The sequence below is a fragment of the Heloderma suspectum genome, chromosome 4 (genome assembly GCF_057233095.1).
Source record: "Heloderma suspectum isolate Gila_16-S chromosome 4, 16-S_ref, whole genome shotgun sequence".
NCBI lineage: Eukaryota > Metazoa > Chordata > Lepidosauria > Squamata > Helodermatidae > Heloderma > Heloderma suspectum.
The window spans coordinates 224,065,252-224,082,189 of NC_139461.1; positions in this window are offsets into that span (position 1 = coordinate 224,065,252).

Below are 16,938 nucleotides of genomic sequence, written 5' to 3' on the forward strand. Positions count from 1 at the left end.
GGTGTTTCACAGACTGTCAGGCGCCTTTCATTCTGTCATCCACTCATTGCCAGAATCTGATTTTTTTGGTTCCGAATTTGCACAACTGCACATTTGCACAATTTCGCACATGCAAAAATGTGCAGATTCCCTCAAAATATGCATTTTCATGCTTTAGTCTATGGGGAAAATGCACATCTTGGCTGGGTTTTTTAAATTTTGCATATTTCTCTACCACAAATTTGTGCAAAATTCTGGAAAGTTAGGAAACTGGTCCATAAGTCCATGGAAGTTCTGAGAGGGGGCAAGCCAGTCTGCTGAGGAATCCATGGGTTGGATTCATGAAAATCCAAACTCATCTGGTTTCATCGTGGATTTCTCTGACATCCCTAGCTGCATGTTTGGGTTTTGAAAGTAGGGATGTACGAAAGTCACTTACCTTTTCGATGGGGTGATTCATGGTGGGGAGGAGGCGCTCCTCACATCCCCCCAAAATCCTAATCAGGCCGGCTCCACTCCGCAGAGATTCCATGGAGCCGCCGGCCAGGGCTGCCTGCAGCTGGACATCTGGCCACTGGGCAGCCTTCCGGCGGGGAAAAAAACTGCGTACGCAAATGTAGCCTACGTAAATATTTATATAAGCTATTACGGCGAAAAAAGGGGAACGCAAATAGCGCCCACTATGCTATTTGCGTTCCCCTTTTTTTCGTCGTAATAGCTTACATAAATATTTACGTAGGCTAAAACAGTGAAAAAAAGGGAACGCAAATGGCGGCCGCCGTAGCCACCACCATTTGCATACTCTGTGGGGGGTTTTTATTTTGCCATGATATGCTACGTACGTATTTACATAGCCTACCTATCACAGCAAAGGCAGCTACGAAAATAGCATGGTGGCCGCCACTTCCGTGGCTGCCTTTGCTGTGATAGGCTACATAAATACTTACATAGCCTATCACAGCAGCCTGGCCAGATGGAAATGGTGGCCGCTACAGCGGCTGCCATTTGAGTCCGCAGCAGCCGGCCAAGAGACCAGCTGCCGCTGCCACTGCAAGAGCCGCCGCCAGAGCCGCTGCCGCCGGAACATCCGCCCCAGGTAAGCTTCGTCCCACAGGGAATTCCGCGGGGGGGGGAGGCTGTTCTGCCACAGGTTTTGGGGGGCCAAATGCCAGTGCATTCGGCCTCACTGAAATCCATGGCGGAATTCTCCGCCATCCCTATTTGCAAGCAAACCACTATTGTTTTTCTAAAAAAGAGATATTTGGCAGGAAATGTAGGAGGATTCTTTACAAGCATATCTGTCCTCCTGCAGAAGGTTGGTAAAGAGCTGTCAGGGTGAGGGAGGATAAACTGACAGTTTGTTTAGGAAATGCAGATGGCAAAGCAGTCAGAAGAGAATGGAGCAATTGCAGGATGAGCAAGTAGTGGCTGGGAAGCAACCTTGCATGGAGTTCTTCAGGAGCAGAGGGGAGTTCTCCTCACTTACTGCCCCCTTTACTGGCTCCTGGAAAAGGCTACTACTGCCTTTCTCTGGAAATCAATACCAGTGGAGGGATGGGTCATGATTACATGTGTAATAGGGTGACATATCAATAAGCCCTGAAATAGGCACCTATCTGTTTCTTTATAAAATTATTTCTGAGTTGCCTTTTGGCCCAAAGAGGGCCTCCAAGGTGATTTACAATGGAAAACCTCTTTCACATCTTTCAGTCCAAGGGCCAAATTCCCCTTTGGAGCAGCTCTTGAGGGCTACATTCCCATGGTGGGTGGGACTAGAGGCACAAGGGGTGAGGGCAAAAATGGAAAACAAAATGCCAGCATATTGCACCCTAAAGCGCTTACTGCCAGTTACTCAGCCTTAGCAGAGGCATTTCAACCTTTTAGAAAGGGAAAATAACAACTACACAACAGCTGGGAAACCACTGAAAGATTAATGGTCAGGGGAAAGGAGGTAGTAGGACCAGGGGAAAGGGCCTTGGCCACCTGGGAAACCCCAGAGGATCTGATTGGGAACCCTGGACAGCCAGATTTGGCCCCCTAGAGGGCTGGATTTGGCCCCCGTGCCTTAGGTTATGCACCCCTGCACTACATCATCTGGGCAGCTCAGCTAGCCACCCTTAACTAATTTCTTATATTTCTTATGCATATTGCATTTGTTTGTGATGAAGTCTGCTGGGTGTATTATTCCTGTGGAAGCGTCTACACTGTGTGCAACTGGGTAGACTGTGGAATAGCATCATAGTAGGCCCAGGGGAAAAAGGAAGAGGAAGAAGAGGAGCAGGAGGAAAAGGAAGAGGCTCTGGCTTATGATTTTACCAGCAGAACCACACATTCCAGAAAGCTAGTAGCCAAGCATCAGGTTTTACACTGGAAGATGAAGTTTGTTTTCTCTCACTTTATTATAGTATCGGCAATTAGCAACTCCCAGAATAAACTCATTTGTTTTGCTGATTTCCTTCTGGCTTATTTTAATCCTCCCAAAGGAGAATTACAAAACTGTGGCAATACATTTATTTACTAGCCTGTATTTATTTAAGAAAGATAGACAGCAGCCCACCAGGACCCATGATTGGGGAAATCAGTCTCTTCATGGATGCATCTATTACACTCATAAATAAAGATGAGGGCGAAAGGGCAGGGAGGCCAAAAGAAAACTCTTGATAACAAAAACAGTTCATTTAAGAAGAAAATGAGTAATTCAGTTGTCTGTCAAAAATAGTGTTTGTACCATGCCCAGATGGAAAATAGAGAATTCCAGAAATTTCATTTCTAGTTTTTGATCTTCTGGACAAAACAATGAATGCTACGAATCCAATTGTGTAAACAATGACATTTATCCAACCTGTTCTATAACTACTAACTCTTGCAAAGGACTGCACACTTGCTAACAATGTTGTAAACTACAGATTCTATAAAACTGCCATTTTAAGAATAAAATAATCCCATAGTGCCATGGGACTTTCACTCTGCTGAGAGCAAAGGAAAGTGTTTTTAGCAGGCTAGTTTTATCTTGCAAAAGTTAGACCTTTTAGCCAATCCCTCCCTTTTAAAGATGTGCCTAGAAAGAAACTATTTGCTGTCCATAACACTCATGACAATCTGCCTCTGTGCCTGTGGGAATCATCCTGTTTTCTGCTGGGATAGCACTTTGAAGAACAGTTCCATAGTCAAGCACCACATTTTAACTGGTGGAACTAACTCAGCCCGTGACCTTTGCACTGCTAGTACTTTGGATCATGTATTTTTATGTACCCTTCTAGGTAAGATCCTCCACTGCTCAAATTCAAAGGTAGCCCCACTGGAAGTGGCGTGAAATGGTTTACTTCAGCTCACAGTTGAGGCCAATGGCTGAACTCTCTCCCCCTCCCACCCACCCACCCAATTCCAGTGGTGTCCTAAATGAGCCACACGAATAACCTTCCTGTGGTGATTCAGCAGGAAGGGTGAGTTGAAAGGGAAAACAATGAAAACAAGTTCACAGCGCTGCTGAACTTTGCTTGGTAAGAGAGGCCAATTCAAATGACATAATTTACTAGAGAAAACACAGATTTTGCTTTTCAAAGAAAAAATGAGAGAATTTAACTTGCTAATAAATGAGTTGTTTCTTTACCCTTTCATCCCACAGAATGTCTGGACAGCTGCAACTTCATATAACATATATTTCTATTTAACTTGTGTGTGACTTCTAGGTCATCCATTAAGTGAAAGTGTAATCTTTCTGTCAGTAGTACAGGATAGGAAAAAGACTGGAATATTGCCAAACAAGAGACCAGTATTTTACTGTGTTACAAGCATATCCAGTGGAAGCTAGACTGGTGAACATTCGAAGTTGAAAGGTCAAAGGTTGCTTGTCAGGTTGGTTGCTTTCTAGGGGGCTACTTCAAGCTGGAACACAGTCTGAGTAAATAAGTCGTTAAAATTAGCCAGAGTGGCAATTTGGAATGGGAAAGACCACTGGGAGTGGTATTTGGTAGGGAGGGAAGAGGGGATTGTCTTGACACAGAACAGCATAAATTATCAAGCAGCTTATAACATTATTTTTTCAAGCTAAGAGACGGCAAGTTGCCAGTGAAGGCTTTGGTAAATTCAGTAGGTTAAAGAACAAACTGTTCCTGGCTACTCTCTGAAAATACCCAGAGGTGAATCAGTTTCACAGAACTCTGGCACTAATTTTCATTAGGGAACGAAAAGAGACTAGCTCTTGTTTATTGTGCAACATAGCAGCACAGCTCTTTGAAAATGACAATGCTACTTCTTAGTATTCATAGACAACTTCGCCGTTTCTCATAAGCCTAAGAACAATGGTCCCAAATAACTGTTCATCTCACTTAAGGGACCATTTATTTATATTTATTTTCCCTCAGCAGCTCACATTAAAATGCAATATAAGACTATAAAAGCAAGATAAAAATAATAAATAATTTCAAACATTAAAAACATTACAGCATCATAACAATTTCTACAAGACTCTGTTGTAGATCTGTGAAAGAGGCCTTCAGATTCTGTCTCCAGTCACAGCTTATAGCATTTTCACATTCCTATTTAGGACTAAGCCAAAGGTACTCTCACATTGTTCATGAGTATTTTCAGCAGCATCCCAAGGAATACACACACACTCCCTTGGGCAACTTTTTAGTGATGGCTTCTAAAATGTTTGAAGGTGTTCACTTATTCAGGAAGCAGTCCTCACAAATTTTGTTTGCCATCAGTGATGTCAGCACATGGCCAAATATTTTTGGCTGCCTAACATTTATGAAATATTTATAAGTATTAAAATAAACAAATCAGTTATGAAGAACATTGTAATGTCATCCTGTTCGCTACATAATTCCAAATTGACTGAGGTCACCCTCATGTGACCTCAGCCAATGTAACTAATTCATGAAGATAATAGCATAGTAATTAGCACAGGAAAAATACAGTGTCAAAGGAGCAACAGATAGGGGAAACAATGGCAGCAAGTAGGATTTTGTCCCCCCAAAAGTACATGTCTTCACTACTGAGGAGCTGTTTCTTCAGAAACATTTTCTTCCCCTTCCCTTAAAGCACAACTATTTGACTTAAAAATCAAAACAGCAGTTAGGGTGTCCCAGGAACCATAGGATTTATCAGATCTCCTCTCTGAAGAAGGAGAGAGAGGATCACCTTCAGAAGGGGAGTTCTGACATCAGATCCCCCCCCACACACAACACCACCAAAATTTCCATAGTAGTTCTTTCCGATGCCAGAACTTTGACATTAGGAAGGGGTAAAAGGAGGCATGCCAGGGAATGTACCAGGAAAGGTTGTGGGTAAGCAAGATCTACAGTCCTCCCGGCCCCCAGACATGCCCCCAAACTGGCTGATTATCTATGTCAGCCATAGAGCTGGCATTGATCAATTTTCTCCCATTGCTTCAGTGAGAAATGGTGCTCCTCCTCCCTCTCTTCTAGGGATGCATGGGAATTTCATTTTTCCTTGCAAAAATATGTGACCATTGCCTGTTTGAAGCCCCAAACATGATCACGAGTACATGGCCACTGAAACTGTCTGCAAATTGCTGGAAATGTGTTCACATTCGATTTGCGCAACTTACCCAGTTCAATTTGTGCAAATTTCCCAATTTGCGCAGATTTCCCCTGTAGACTGAATCAGCCCCACTTTAGTCTACGGAGGAAATTGCATAAATTTCACATTCAATCTCTCAGGCATTTGACAGCATGTAATGAGTCTTTTTTTAATCAGGTCCTGGATTGTCTCTGAGTGATCATTTTAAATTGTTTCAGTTATATGTTGTTGTGTGTACTATCTGTCCTTAACGTGAATGGTTTTTATACTTTTATATAATATATTTTAATGGTTTTTAATTTACCATTAAAATTTTCCATTTCCATTTACCATTTTCTTCCCAGAGAGCTTTGGCTACGGAGCAGGATAGAAATATAATAAATGAAATGAAATTATCGATCGCTGCTCAATTTGCGCAATTTTCCTGTTCACGCAGAGCGAGCAGTGACTGCGAACAGGAATTGGGCACAAGACAAGCAGTGAGATGAAGTTCAGAGAATCCTAGCAATTGTGAATATCACTCGTTCACCCATCCCTGCTCTGTTCTCCTCCGTCAGGCTTGTGCCAGCAGGGCTTTGCATTTGTCATTGGCTCCAACATTGGAGCTCACCACAATGGCAGGTAGAATTGCCCTTCCCCTGAGTAAAACTGAATGCAAGTATCAGACCCCGCATAATCTAGCATAGAAGACATCCAAAGCAAAAAGTACTACTCAAATATTTCATTCTGTCCATCACCTAGCCATTTTGCAGGTTTTTCCCAGACATCCCTGATTACCCGCTTAACCCTTTAAATGCATGCACCTTGATCTAGCTCTAATTTTCTACAACTAGTTGAGTGCGACATCAGAAGGCACATACAGCCAGCCCAGTGCAAATCAGATCATCATACAGATCAGCAGGTACATCCAAATGTGCGCCCGTATCAGCCTGCACATGTGGAAGCTCATACATGGATTTTTCTTTGCTGGACTAGGATGTTTAGCTACAGTATTTCAAACCATTAATAATGTCATCCATCTGGACATGGAAAAAGCTGCATTTCATCATTTATCCCTGTTTTTCCAATCCCTGTTCAGCCTCCTGTGCTATATCCCATGCCATTCCTGAGGGACCCCAATCCACTGTAGTGGCTCTTCAGGAAGAAGAAGGTAGAAGAACCCCATTGGTCTGCTCACATTCCTCTGGGATCTAGTCCACAGCAAACTCTTCAGCTAGTACCCAAAGTCCAGATAGGTCTTAATGCTAGGTTCCCCCTGAATTATGGTACATTTAGGTTCTGATATCTCACTGGACAACTGGTTCTAGAAAATAGCATCTCATAGACACGCATGCACGTGCGCACGCACAGGCTCTGCTCAGTGCCATCACTGATCCCACCTTACAAATAGCTGGCATTTCTGTAGGGCCTCTCTGAATGATCTTAATGGGTAACTGCAATCATTGTTAAGAGGAGCAGACAAATTCATGGAGGAAATGGCTATCAGTAGCTACTAATCATGATGGCTATATACTACACTGGGGATCAGGGGCAGTATATTGCTGGGGAACACAAGAGGGAGGGTGCTATTGCACTCATGTGCTGCCTGTGGGATTCTTATAAACATCTGGTTGCCCACTCTGGGAATAGAATCCTGGACTAGATAGACCATTGGTCTGATCAAGCAGGGCTTTTCTTAGGTTATTATCATACCGAGGTCATGATGATTCATAGAGGAGGCCCTCTGTAGGGCACTAGGATGGATGGCTTGCAAGTAGGGATATATGAGAAATTTGTTTCTGCTCATTTTTGATCAAGATTTATCCAGTTCGCAACTTCTGGTCTGAACATGGACTCGGATGCAATCTGAGGTCAAAGTCTGTACCTTTCCAAGTTTGCAATATGATTCGCGGCCCAAAACCACATGTTTTTGACAGCATGCATACATTTGAAAAATGTGCATGAAAAAGTGCATATTTTGGGGAAATGCACAAAAATGCACTTTAATAAATGGGAGCAGAGTGCCTGGATTTTCATGCCAAAAAAAAAAAAGCAAAGCTTACAAACTGATACAGACTCAAGTCAGAATGAAATTCAAGATGGAATTCGGAGAACTTTGGCACACTCAAGTTTTGTTGATTCACACAACCCTGCTTGTAAGGATGGCCTATCTTTCAAGTGGCGTTATAGGTATAGGAATGTTTTGTGGTTTTATCAAGCACTCTTTTCCAATGATGAAATCTTTTAGGAAAGATGTCAACTCATTTACAATGTCAGAGGAATATCAATCTTTGTTTTTTAAGGCAATCAACCCCATTTCAGATTTACATTAACGTGGAGGAGCTTTGCATGCATGCGTGTATATTTTGCTGACTCTTGTTCTATGCCTATGTGTACATTTTATCCTTTGTGGTCATGTTTGTTGAGCACTGCAGCCTGCTGCTTCTTTTCCTAGGTCCCAGTGCAAAATGAAATATTGGTTCCATCAATAATCCTTCTGGCTGGAAAATCTAAACAAGCTAAATCCAGTTGTAAGGTTGCCAGCAAGAAAGCAGGATTACCTTATCTTTCCCCCACACAGATTTTAGAAATGATTAAGAAGCATGTCAGTGATATAGCAAAAGCATCCAGTTTTGCATATTGCAACTGTATGGTCATGCATGTGAGGCAACAAGGGTTAGTGAGTGTCTAGCAAGACCTGTTGGGCTGCAGTGGTATACTCAAAGTACCATTGCAAAAGAGGAACATTACATTTTACAATCCCATGGCAAAGCCTTCATGGAAAGATACAGACTGATACAGACTCAAGTCAGAATGAAATTCGAGATGGAATTCGGAGAACTTTGGCACACTCAAGTTTTGTTGATTCACACAACCCTGCTTGTAAGGATGGCCTTGTGGAAGGTGATGGAGACTGTGGCTGAAAGTGCACTTCCAAGGGATGGCATGGCTGTGCTTTGCAAATCAGGGATGCACATCACCCATCCTGCCAACCTCAAATATAAATTGGGCTATTGGAGTGTTCAGCTGGAAGACTCAAATAGCCCAGTTCACATTCTCTCCATTCCATGTGGCCAGTGCCCTTTCCCCATGCCCAAATCCTTATCTTGGGGAGTGAGGATGTGGTCACAGGTGGTGGAGAGCTCCCACCATTTGCAGCTGGGAATTACAGGGCTTGGAGCACATGCTGCTTCATAAGTTGTTTATACTCCTCTTGCAAGTCAAAGATAGTTGATCTGTGTTTCTATAAGTTATAATTAGGGATGTGTGAATCAGCAAAACTCAAACTCACTGAAGTTTTCAGAACTCCATCTCACGTCCACAGCAGATTGAGAGCTTGGCTTTTTTTTCTTTTCACATAAAAATCTGTGTGCATTTTTGTGCATATTTTTCCAAATGTACGCATCAATTGTGCATATCTTTAAAAGATGCATGTTCTTCTGCCATTGATTATTTTCACATGTACACATCTTTCAAAAGCATTTGTTTTGGTCTGGAAATCACATTGCAAGCTCATCAATGTATGGACATCAACTGCAGATTTCATCTAAATCTGTGTTCGGTCCGGAAAGTGCAAACTGAGTAAATACTGATAAAAAATGAACTGAAACAAATCTCTTATACATCCCGAGTTATAATAGCTGTTGAGTTGAAGACATCTGGTGTGTGTTACTGTTTCCCATTTGCAACTCTCCCCCACCCCTGACTGTGGGGCCCCAGAGATGGCCCCAAGCTCTAGCCCTACCTGCACCACTGTGGATGGGGGGGTCCCACCAGGTCTCCTTGTTTGCCCAGAGCATCATTTCCATTTGCAGCTGGAGAGTGGGAGGATTTGAATACATGCCCCGTTATCCCCACCTGCAACTTGTGCTCCCTGAAGATGGGAAAGCCCCAAGGCCTTTTTGGCTAACTGGTATGTCACTTGCAGCCAGACATCAAGGAGCTTGTACTAGCCCCACAATCTCTGTCTCCAAATGGTGGAGTTGAAATGCAAGCCCCAATTAGAGCTGGGACTTGAGTTCACCTGACTCAAATTGCAGCAACCCAATTTGACCTAAATTGGAGCATCCCCCCCCCTTGAATACCCAACCCGTTGCTATTCCAAATTTGTCAGAAAGAGTTTAGAACCAGAGGGGCATGCCCCCTCTGGAGTGGAGGAATCCTCTTTGGACAATGATCTAGAGTTCTCTAAGGTGAACATTTCAGAGAAGCAGCTTTGTTTAAGGACCCTAAGGCAGATCAGTGGGATCCTGGGACCTTGGGAAAGACAGCATCCAAATATTTTCCTGGCCACACAGAGAACCCCCTCTCTGATTCTGAGGTGGAAGTTGATCCACTACATAGTCCAAGGGAGAGCAGCTGCCTAAAGCTGCGGGTTTGGCCGGCTGCCAGGCAAAGAAGTACCCAGCTAAGCAACAAGACTCCTCATGAGTAAAGGGTTACTCATAAGTAAGACTTTCTTCATGAGTAAGACCATTCCTCAAATGGCTCTAATGGCCTGTGGCTGTGCCCTGGATGGGGCTCTGGATGGAATGTTCAGACTTACAACTCTTTAGTTCCAGTCAGAGAGTTGCTGGACCAATGTCTGTTTCTCCAGCCCCCAGACTCTAGCCTTATATTCCCAGATTGCCTTTCTTTCTGTTGAATCCCATGTGCTTGGACCCTTGAACTGTCTTTGGACTTTGTTTTCATTACTGATCCTTGCTGCTTTCTAGCTGCTTTACCTTGGCACTGCCTGAACCATGACAAGAAGTATGTTAGATGATCAGTTCAAATTTGTACACTATCATGTCTCATTTATTCTGATCCTTTCTTCCACCTCCCATCATGCATTCTTTCTGGTCTGCAGATGACCAACAGGTATCCCAGCTTGTTCCTTGATATGGCAGGCAACGGTGCATACCCACAAGTAGGTTGACTCATGAGGAAGTGCCCAACCCACCATCTCAAGCAGCATGCTTGCAGGGAACAATGCTTTTCACAATAAGCTAAGGAGAAATACTGTAGGGAAGTATTCTTGCAAGGAAACTTGGCAATAGATCCTAACAGGGAACACCACCCAGGATGAGATGTCCTAGACTGTCCCAGCTGACCCACAATGTCCTGGGACATGTTCCAGGAAAAAAGAACAGCTGGTACAGGCATGCTGTGCTTTGATGCACCTCAGCTTGGTCTTGGGATAGCCAAAAGTGGAATGTTTTGAACACTACACCTTACATGATCTGTGCAAAGGGTGACAAGAAAAGTTAACAAATGTTCTGTCCTGAAGTCTCACACATTTTTGACACTGAGCCACAGCAATTCCTTGCCTCCACCTGAATGAATTTCAGGATCCCAATGCCTTCAAATATGACCGCAGTGAGTTGTTTTTTTCTTCTTCAGAGTATTCTATAAAGCCATATACTGGGGTTGAACTATGATTCACTGAAGTCAAGTGGAAAATACCCACTAGTCTGAGATGTGTCCCAAATTTCTGTCAGAGTTCTAATGTAAGCTTAAGATTTTCCCTGCGGGTCAAACGTGAGCCTGATCATTTTCTTTACTTTCATGTGACTGCATGCAGCCTTGATTCAGACCAAGTCCATTATGTACCATAAGGGGCAAATTAAACCTCCCCCACCCCCCACTTTCTTCCTATTTTGTTCCCAAAGTCCACACAAACCCCAACATGAGGATTAAGGGAAGAAAAAGCCTCTATGTACTTCAACGGAGACTTCTTTTCTTTTTTAAATCCCTGCATGCCCCCCTCCTGGAATTTTGAGAAGAACATGGGGGGGGGGTCAGTCCTCCCCTCCTGGTATGCACTAGTCCCAGTCCAAATTGGGGCTGTGCACAGTTACACTAAAGTAAAGACAACAATCAGGCTCAGCCATATGCTGCACAATTAATGTAGTGTGTTGTTTGACCCTTATATCCTGTGTTATAGTATCAAACATTTAAAAAAAAAAAAAAACTAGGTGAAGTGGTATTTCTATGACCAAGTCTGGACATTTTTATTTGAATATATACTGTTTGTAGAAACTGACACTAAAAGGTGCACCTTAAGTTGTTCCCTGGTGGGGATACCTCTGTCTAAGTATCCATTTACAGCTGTAAAGAATCAATACATTTAAGCCTGCAGTGCATATGAATGAACATTTTTCTTGGAGTCTGCTTTTAATATATTACTCATCTGTATTATCCGTACGACTTGATTAGTTTTGGGGGAGTTCAGAGGTTTTTATAAGGTTGGATATATTAACATGTGCCTGCTGAATTCCCCATTGAACCAATGTTAATTTAGCTAAAATGAAAGAATGGTGCCATAAAAATGTCCTTTCAAAATCTCAAAACTTGTAACTTGTAGCTGGCAGAATCTCTATATACAAAATTCCTCACTGATGATGATCTCTGATCTTGGCTCCCTGTAAGAACAAAGGCTAATTTCCAACAATGTGCAGGCAGAGGGGAAAACAAGGGTTATGACTTGTTCCCCATAGCTTAACACATATTTCTGTGTTCCCCCAGGAAAAACATCAGAAGGACACCAATTGTCAAAAAGAATAGCATGGATCTCCAACAACAAAAAGAGAGAGATTATGAATTCAACTCTATTTTGCGTTGAAACTATTTTCCACTGCACGTTGTTTCATCAGGTCTTGGATGGATAGCCCTTTCCTGAATGTAGAGGAAACTTGTAGAAAAAAAATGGAATAGGATAGAATAGTTCTTTACACTGATGGCCTGTGCTTGTGTTCTGCTCAAGAAAAGGGGTGATGTGTATTAAAGAAATCCTTACACACACCATTATATTATATAATAATGACTAAAGAGAGAGTCAAACAAAGAGAGTTTGTAAAAGTGTGACTATTTATCACTGAGGAAACAAGATCAGTGGGAATGCAAGTATTAACTGTTTTCAAATACTTAACGGGTGCCACCCACAAAGACAATGTAAAGTATCTGTTCTCCACAGACTTCAGGGAAGGCTAAGCAGTAGTGGGTTTTAGTTGTGCATTTTCAGCAGAATAATGTTAGAAAGTAAACCTTCCTAAGCCTCAAGAACAGCTGGAAATAAAAGAAGTTGCTTAGAGAATTTGTGGAATCTCCTTCTCTGGGGAATCTGGACAACCATCTGCATGAATGGTCTATATCTGATGTGCTTTTACATTTAGGGAAATGGATTGGGGACCATGGTTCTTTAGCTGTACTATTCCATGATTAGATTTTTCTGATCTCATTAAGCATTTTTGACCCAGTTATCTTTTCTGTCATAGGTAATTGAGAGATAAACACATAGACATCCCCTCCCCCTTCTGTAAAAAGACATGATTAATTAGATATGGGAGAGGGAAAGGTGTGTCTACTATCTGTCAGGAGTCTGTCCTGATTGCTGGCTGAGTGGGATAGTTTTTGTTGAATTATGTCCTAGAGGGCCCATAGCTCAGTAGCAGAGTATGCAGTTTGCGTGCTGAAAGTCCCAGGTTAAATACCCAGTTAAAACAGTCAGATAGCAGGAAAAACCCTGCCTGAAACCCTAGAGCAACCTTCCAAATGGTATCCTCCAAATGTTTTAGACTTCAGTGCCCACCAGCCCCAGCCTGCATGGCCTATCGTCAGGAATCCTGGGAGTTGTAATGCTGCCCTAGAGAGACATCACTCCACCAGGCAATAAATAGATCAATTGAGTACAAGGCACCTTCCTATGTTCCTAGGCAACCCACAGACAAAGTATAATATAGCTGAAAACTGAAGAGGGTTTTGTCAATTGACATGATTATAAAAGAGAAGACTATTAAATGAGAAGTGCTGGTCCTTTTACATATGGGAGATCATTCTATTGGTTCTCAAATGTCATAGGAATGGTACTTCCAGATGAGACTTTTATTGTGTAATCTTGCTGCCTCAAACACAGAACTGATGATGTTGGCTTCCATTTGTAACCACCCCATGTTCCTTCTTCTTCTGTCTTTTTTCTTCACACACACACACTCACACACACACACACACACATATCTGTTAAGGAGGGAAAGACAGAGTAGCTGCACCTCTCGATTCCCCAGCCTTGCTAGCTGGGGAATGCTGGGAGTTGCAGGACTTTTTTTCTGTCTAAACACGCATAGGTTTGTGCCCTACGTCTCATTAATTTTAAAAGGTCTGTCCCAGAATAAGGTTCTGTGAGAGCTCATCCTTGCTTTTGAGCCTGAACATTAGAGGTGAAAGAAGTAAAGTGAGCCAATACTGTGCTGTCAGTTTTGGAGGTAAGGAATGGCAATAAAAACCAGCCATGAAAATCACAGATGTGATTGATAATGAAATCAAGAGAGAGGGAAGCATAAAGCCATTAGGATTATCTCCAGTAACTGAATGGAGAAGTGTGGGAATGCCATCTCTTGGCCCAATTAAGATTATGGTTCAAAGATTATGTGTGGTGAGCTAAGTTGTTCCTTAACAACTTGTAATTTTCCATTAAAGGGTTTTTGTTGCACAACTCTGATTTTACTGTGGCAATAACAAAGCAGAAAGAGCTATCACCTAGGGGTGGGCTCAAATAATGCATGCACAAGTAAAAGTAACCAACTAAGCATAGATAGGTTGGACTTGTTTTTGTATTTCTAGTTGCAGAAAAATTGGGAAATGGAGGAACAGTTCAGAATCTTACTGAACTATATTACTTCACCAATTGCACAAGCTGGTGAACCAGCTGAATTACAAACATTTATTCATCTATTTCTCCATTCAATGAGAATTAATATTCCAATATGAATGTCTGGGTAGATAATTGATTTAAGGCCACAATCAGTTAAAAAAAAACACCTGTATTGGGTGCGGTATCCAAGGTAACAATATCACACATGTAAATTATGGTGTGCTAGCATAAATAATGTCTAGCATAACATCAATAGCCCTTGCTGGTGTGACACGCTTTCTAAGGAATCTTGTTGTGCCAATAAGCATTACTGGATACTGTCCTAGGAAATGTACTAAAAAATATATCTGGGACAAATAAAAATAGGATACTGTAAGTCTAAGTTCACGTTTGCATCAATATTATTCATATTTCACTCTAAACTTGGGAAAGTCTGAGTTTTAGGGAAAATTGGCTTTTTAGAATTAAAGCTGTGATATAATGTATAATATAGATACACATAATCTAGGTTAATAATATTATAGTGAAATAAAAATAAAACTGAATGGTGAGCATACTCCTTCATGATTTGAATATTTTCAAATCAGAGCAGCTGTGCTGGCTTATTTGAGATGTAAACGTGTATGTAAGAGAGGTTATACATTTGGAAGAAAAAAAGAATGACAGAAGATGGCAAACATCTGCTGTCTAAAATATATAAAATATTGTTTGAATATGAATCTGAATTAGAGCAAGTGAAAGACCGTATGGCATGTTGGGCTCAGGATGATAACATCCATATGTATGTATGGGAATATATATGGATTATATAACAATTCCTTGCTAATATGAATTTTAGATAAACATTTCCAAGTGGCATCTAAATGTTACACTGCTTATGATAAACATAATCAATAATTAAGTAGCTTCAGCTCTATTTCTTGGAAGTCAATAAAATCAGAGGGATTTTTATCACGTGTGGTGCATGTCTAATTTTGCAAAAGTATATGGAAGGGGAAATTGAGATCATTAATAAAAATAGTATTTAGACTATTCAGTACCTTTGGATCCATTGCTATTTTTATTGGCACATACTAATGATACAATAGTAAAAAGACAGGGGATTGGCTTGTTATATGATAACCACTGCTAGAATGTTGCATGCAAAGTATTGGAGACAATCTAAAATTCCAACGTTAAAAGAATGGGATATGAAAATGTGAAATTTTGCAGCTATGGCAAACCTAACATATTATCTTCCTATCAGAGAAAAGAGGTAGAACTGGGCCAGTTTTGTAAGAAATTGAAAACCACTTATTAATTTTTGTAAAACTACATCATCCATTCCCAAACATAGAGATATCTTTTGACATATTGTCATTATCAATCTACTTTATTATAATCTTATATAACAACTGGTATTATATGTCCTTCATTACATAGTGTGTGTGTGTGTGTGTGTGTGTGTGTGTGTGATTAGATAGATAGATAGATAGATATGAAATAGACACATGATGTCTATTTCTCTTAAGGATTTTTTGCCCCCACATTTAGAACTATAGGTCTATCCTGTAACCAGCAGCATAATGCCAACAACTGGGTTTTCATAGATAGATATAAGCCTTCCCCGACCTGGTGCCCTCCAGAGGTGCTGCAATGCAACTCCCATCATTCCCAGCCAGCATGGCCAATAGAGGGCACCATGTTGGGGAAGGCGGATATAGATATTAGCAGGGGAATCTAATGTTTTGCTCCTTTTCTTCTGGGTGCTTTTTCTTTAAGAGAATTGTTCAAACAAAATATATTTGTCTCTAAAATGTGAGATACTGCATGGTGACTTCCTGAGATCCTGTGGGGAAATATGCTCGTTTATGTCCAATTGATTGATTTTATGGAAATAATGTCTTTATTATGGCAGATTGGTTGGATTTCTGTGGTTTTGGCCAAAGGTTTTTCATATGATTTCAACAGCTCAATATCCAGAAAGCATAAATCTGATATGCACACTTTATAAAACAAAGATTGCTTTAAGAGAGAGACCCTTGTCATTTCTCCCCTTTTGTTGACAACTTGCATTCTGAAATTCTAGCATTAATATAACTAGCAGATGATGAATCAAACAAATATGTTATACTTCTGCCACATCTTCCAGTTGCTGATCTTGAGATATTTTACCAAACAGTATTAAACCTCACAGACATTTGATTAATATGGCCTTTATACCCAGCCAAACATTCCATCAAACATCCAAAAAATGAGGTTCCAAAATTAGGACAGAAATATCAGGAGAAAAATGCCACTGCCATTTTCCACTGAGGGAAATGTGTTTAGATTTTAATGAGCTAATGGTTTATTTTTTTCCATTAACAACAAACTGATGGTTTTAATTAAAGTGCTCGGATTCAGTTCAGAGATATCATTACTATGTGTTGTATATTTTCTAAGTTGGATTTTTAACAACTGCAAGGCTGCAACATAATTTGGATATGTTAAAAATGCTTTTCATTCCTTTTTTTTCCTTGCATGATCAAGAATAGTACTACAAATTTAAGGCACGAAACAAGATGTCCCAAAAGTACAACAAATAATTTAAGAGAACACAACACAGGTTCGTCCAACACATTTTGAATGTCTTCCTTCAAGGCCAGCGTTTCAGTGTTCCTCTATGCTTCTATAAAAGGAGCTACTAACACTGCAATGGTTTTCTGTAGGAACTAAGTCAGTCTTAGGAACATAGGAAGCAGCCTTATATGAAGTTAGAGCATTGATTGGTCCATCTAGCTTAGTATTGGCTTCGGCTATTGGGCGGTATAGAAATTAATTAA